The sequence below is a fragment of the Pipistrellus kuhlii genome, unplaced genomic scaffold, assembly GCF_014108245.1.
Source record: "Pipistrellus kuhlii isolate mPipKuh1 unplaced genomic scaffold, mPipKuh1.p scaffold_m20_p_1, whole genome shotgun sequence".
In the NCBI taxonomy this organism is placed as follows: Eukaryota; Metazoa; Chordata; class Mammalia; order Chiroptera; family Vespertilionidae; genus Pipistrellus; species Pipistrellus kuhlii.
Window position 1 is genome coordinate 101663645 of NW_023425404.1, and position 5727 is coordinate 101669371.

At 36.4% G+C, this 5727-nt stretch overlaps 1 non-coding gene across 1 annotated transcript; it reads right to left on the reverse strand.

Moving 5' to 3' along the window:
• Window positions 1–5146: 5146 nt before the first annotated feature.
• On the reverse strand, window positions 5147–5253 carry LOC118709875. The gene has a single exon (XR_004985178.1). It is a non-coding gene; the product is annotated as a U6 spliceosomal RNA (small nuclear RNA).
• Window positions 5254–5727: the final 474 nt, after the last annotated feature.

A 5727-nucleotide genomic window follows, 5' to 3' on the forward strand; every position in this document is an offset into this window, starting at 1 on the left:
CATATTTGGGGGAAATATTTAAAATAATTACATATAATATAAATTTGAACTGTCTGCCATTTCCAAGCATTTAAATTAACTCCAAGTAGCAAGTAAAATTTCAAAATCTTCTAAATCTTTAGGAACATACAAATCAGGTGGTAAGATAAAATCTACACACACACACACACAAAAAAAATGTTTTCAACTATTATGAAGTAATTACTAATTCTGTAATTTATACTGACACTAGTGACCAATATTTGGTTTTGAATAAACTGATGTACTTTTAAATCAAATATTAATTTATATTTTGGTTTATACTCATGTTGCATAAATTCAAGTAATAAAGCTTTGGAAGGTCAAAATTGAGATAGATTTATAAGAATATGAAAACGGTGTTCATCTCAATTGAATTATTAAATTTGGGATATAGAAAAGATTCATTAAACAAGGCAACACTGAACCTTTGAAAAGAAAATATGCTCACATATTTTCTCCAAATACTATATATTCTGTTTAAACTATATTTGGTAATTAAAGAGTTTATTTGAATATTGTAAGACTATCAAGAACATTTTTTAACTTTTAGTTACTGAAGATTATCGTAGATCACATGAACTTGGAAAACATTTGGGTAGTTTCTTTATTTCTGAGTGTATACATAATTTAAGCTAATTAAATGGAAGTTGTTACACATTAATTTTGGCAATATCATCTATAGATAAAAAAATATGCAACACTAGATACATACATAGACATACAGATAGATGCAAACAGAGATCTTATAGCTTGAAAGGTTTATAACAGGTAAGACAAGTAATTGCTTCTAATTCCTCAAAAAATTATGTTGCAACCTGAATGATATCAAGAAGCTCAGAACCCATCCAACTACATTATTCTTAAATTGCTTTTTTACATCAGAGAGATCTTCAACTAAGTCAGAAATAGAAAGATTCCTATGTTTTAGATTCAGTGCTGTATGTCTCTGGAATATTTTAGCAAGTCCATTCACAGTGGCTTCAGAATGTTCTTGTTTCTTTCTAGATATAATGATTTGTTTGAACTTAGGGGAGAAGGCCTTAAAAAGTTCCTATCAGGCTCTAATATTAGTTTCTAATTGACCAATTTATGACAATAAAACTATTATAATTAAAATATATATTCTTACAAATATCTTGTCAGATTTCAGCTGGGATAAATATCTCGTATTGTCTCTTGGGCAGAAGATGCATCTACAGAGAAGATATAAATGATACTAGCCTTCCAAGACCCACAGACAATTTCAAGGATAATTAAAAGAAAAAACAAAACAAAATACAGACAATTCCCTTGAGAGCAAGCAAGAGTCAGTAGAACCCTAGCCACAAATGGAGTACATCCCACTTTTCTGTCTGGCCATATTTTGAAGGCCCCTGACCTGGTGGTTGTCAAACCAAGTTCTCAGGACACAAAATTAGTCAAAGAAGAGGGGGATAGTTTTCCTTGGGAGAGAAAATGTTGACAATCAATGGGTACCTAAAATCAAATTCATGAGTCAAAATTCCAAGAACTATTTTTTACAAATAATTTTTTGCCAGCCAATCTGAATCTGAAAAGGCTGGAACAACGTGTATTTTTACCTTTCTCTCTCAAGCAGGGCCCACAGATAGAGATCTCAAAAAATAACTCCAGTAAGAATTCTCACCCTATGACAGTTTTTCCAGGATCCTGTTTTCAGGCTCCAGACAGAGTAGGAGTCACAGGGGGTGTTAACCTAGTCACCAGAAGCTGTAGGTGGGGAATAATTCCATTTCTACCCTTTAGAGTGGTGCTTGGCTGAGACTCCTTTTTCTTTAGGACACCTCATCCTAATATATAAAAACCCTGGGTCTTAACAATCAGTAAGGGCTGAGGCTCGACCAACCAGAAGTCAGTCCTGCAGCTACAGCAACCCAGTGCTGACTGCTTCCGCTGCAGGTGTGGTGCACCAGCACTGACTGCTGAGGGGGCTGCGAATCAGGGCCAGAAAGAGGCCTGAGGAGAGAAGCAGGGACTGATCCACTTCCTCTGTGACAGCTTTGGATCAGCACTTGCCTTTCTCTTTTTCTCCCAGTCTGGAGAACAAATACATTAACATTTGGTCTCACTAAGAAGTATTGCAGTCAGTGGCATGATTAAAGAGATGTACAATATAAAAATGTCTCAATGCCTGTTTTGTTGTTGTTTCAACAGTGATTTGGAGATAGGTAAGTCTTATCTTAAACAAATTATGGAGTAGGCAAAATTATTCTTCATTGCACTGAACTTTTACAAATCTTGGTTCATTTTTCCTTTCATGGTAATCTCTGTCTTTAGTTCAGCTTAGAATTCATCTAAGGTGAAGAATTATTTTGGCCCAGCATCTTCCTAATATCAAGCGCTGTCTTTCATCAAAGTGTGAAAGGATCTGACAGATCTATTTTGTGAGCCTTTCACATTCTCAGGGGGCTCTTTCCTCTTTCCCAGGGGTGAGTTTTCCTCCTCAGATATCCAGTGTTCCCTTTTCTTTAACTACCTCTTTTGAACACAGAGAAACACTGTCACTCTAGCTGTCATGTTCAATTGTTAATTGATGGATTTTTCTTTGAAATAAAATAGCTGCTGCCAATGTATTACCTAAACCAGACTGTGCACTTCACACTTTTCATCTCTGAGTAGTAAGTCTCCTAGAATCCATTTAAGCATTCCTGACAGCCGGTGAACAGTGTTAAAAAGGGTTATTCTGATGTATTTTCAGGCCAAAAGATACACACCAGGAAATACCTTGGCTTAGGCTTTAGAAGGACCATCCTGGCCACTAGAGAAGTTGGAGGCCTAAGTTAAACTCCTTCATCTGTCAGGATATTTCTGACCCTGCCTACTTCACATGGGGTCTGGAGGGGACTCTTCATGAAGATCCTATCATAACTTTCACACCTTTCTGTTTTGCCTGGTCAAGATGTGATAGTTTGCCTTTTTTTTTTTTTTTTTTTTTTTTTTCATTTGGCCAAAGGCACTAATGAAAATAAAAAAATTGAATTTTTTCTTTAATTTAATTTTAATTAACTTTCACTTAGCTAACCATGGCTGCTATTTACCTTCTTTGGCAGTGAAGCTTTGAGCATCAAATGCATACAAACTAGGACAGTGGTTTTCTATATATGATCTAGGCACCCCTGAGGCTCTTCAAGAACCTCTCAGGGGACCACACCATCAAAACTATCTGTCTGTCTGTCTGTCTGTCTGTCTATCTATCTAAAAGCCTGTGACTGGCTGACCTTTTGGCTGGTAGCTATGACACACACTGACCACCAGGGGGCAGATGCTCTGAACAGTAGTAGGTTAGCTTGCTGCTGGGATCCAGCCCATAGGGACTGGGCGAGATGGGCTGAATGTGCCCTAGAGACCTCCCATGGCTCCTTCCTGGCTGGCAGACCCTGATTGGCTTTTATCCAGAATGGGCGAGATAGACCAGACATGCCTAGGAGCCCTCTCTGGCCCCAATTGTGCACTAGTGGGGTCTTGGATTGCAAGAGGGCTGAAGTACCCACCGGTGCACAAATATGTGAATCAGGCCTTTAGTTTTGTTTTGTTTTGTTTTTTTATAAAAAACCCTCTCATTTTATGCTCATTTCACAGAGGCTACATGACATGTGGCATACAAGAGAATAAATACAGCCATAGATTTAAGAACTCATTGCCTTTTCTTAAGCCAAACATGAAAAAATAGAAAATGCAGAATAACATGTTTCTATTTTTTGAAAATATAATTATATTTTATAAAAATATCTGCAAAATATGTATTGCACTGATAGTATTTAAATAACCATATAGTTAAAAATTTTTAAATATCAGTTTAAATTTTTAATATGGTAAATATCAATCTATACAACTCAACAGAAACAAATCTCTTTGGGCTCCTCAATCATTTCAACAGTATAGTGGGGGCCTGAGACTTAAAATTTGAGAACTGCTGAAGTAAACAACTCAAGGAGAAATTTTACTGTTTATTTTATTTTGAAAAGAGCATTACTTGTTTGTTTAACAAAGTTCTGTAATATTATAGTGTTGTATGATCCCTTGAATATAATTGTTATAGTCTAAAACATTTCTATATATTTCCTGTAGCAATCAATAATCAACATCTCCTACTGGGTCAGATAATATCTTTAAAAGGAGCACTTTTCTCATATAGCCATGCTACTCAGGAGGATTTCAGTCATACAGAAAATGAAATGATTTTTTAACACCAGTAAATTCCCAGTATCAAAATACCTGGCTTTAATGAACACAAGTTAATGCATACTAATTCCAGAGGTTTACAGGCTAGTATGCCTCATACGTAGACAGAAAACAGCATGGTTTGCAGCATTTTTGCATTGAATATTTTTTGTACAGCTAACACTGTGCTGCCATCATGGGCCAGAAAAAACCACACCTTTTGTAATGATAGCCTCCATTTCCTCCTCAGGGATTCAAAGTCAGGGTTGGAAATTTTTCTGGACCAGCACCAATTGCTTTAAACTTCAGACTTATGAGGTTCCAAATTACTTCATGAAATACCCAACTAATTAATTAGATGTTTTATATTTCCTTTAGAATACTTATTTGTCTTCAGTTAAAGTTTACACTATCATCTTAAGGCTCAAAGTTTGCTTTCCACTACTGTCTAAATTCTAAATTCTAAATTTAATTTCACCCTCTCAGCTAATTTAAAAAATATATTTGTTAAAAAAGTGTCTAAAGCATTTTTTAACAGTCTGTTTGATTGATTTAAAATTTTTTATATTAAGACATTTCTTGAGCTTCCATTTGTACTCTTGCCATGAGCCCTCTGCCCCAGTTTTAGGAGTGGGTCTAATATCTTTTTTGGGGGGAGAATATGATTTCATCATCCACAGTCATTCCTTCATATCCATTCACCAGATAAGCAGTCAGGTGATATGAGGAATTTGAAGATAGAGAATCTGCATCTCAAGTTTGGTAAGCATGACTACAGTTTTAGTTCATTACAGAGACAACATACTGTTGTCCATTATGGTCCAATTTAGCACAATACATACATATTGGAAAGACTTATTATCAATCCACTTAGCAAAAGCACCTCATACATGTAGATATACTCATTAAATGTATTGATGAAAGGTTTTTTTGTTGTTGTTGTTTTTTTAATATGGAATGCTTCAAGAATTTGCATGTCTACCTTGCACAGGGGCCATGCTAATCTTCTCTGTATTGTTCCAATTTTAGTATATGTGCTGTCAAAGTGAGCACAAAAATTGATATCTGAGCAACTTGCTAATTCTTTACCTCTACAAGGTTTTGGGCCTTGAGGACTATTTTACATTTTTGTTTGTTTTTGCATTACAGAGCACTTTCAATGCTATTTTGTATTAGTTTTAGATGTATAGTACAGAATAGTGGTTAGACTACCATATACTTTACAATGTGCTCCTCCCCATGTTCTAAGTACACACCTTGCACCACATAATAGTTATTACAATACTAGAGGCCTGGTGCATGGATTCAAGAACTGGTGGGGAACCTCAGCCTGGCCTGTGGGGATTTGACAGAAACTGGCTCTCTGACATCCCAAGGGTTCCTGGATTATGAGAGGGCTGGCACATGATCAGGGCCGGGGAAGGATCGTGGGAAGGCTCCAGGGCATATCCAGTCCATCTCGCCCAGTCCTGATCAGCTGGATTCCAGCAGCAAACTTAACTACCGGACAGAGCTTCTACCCCCTGG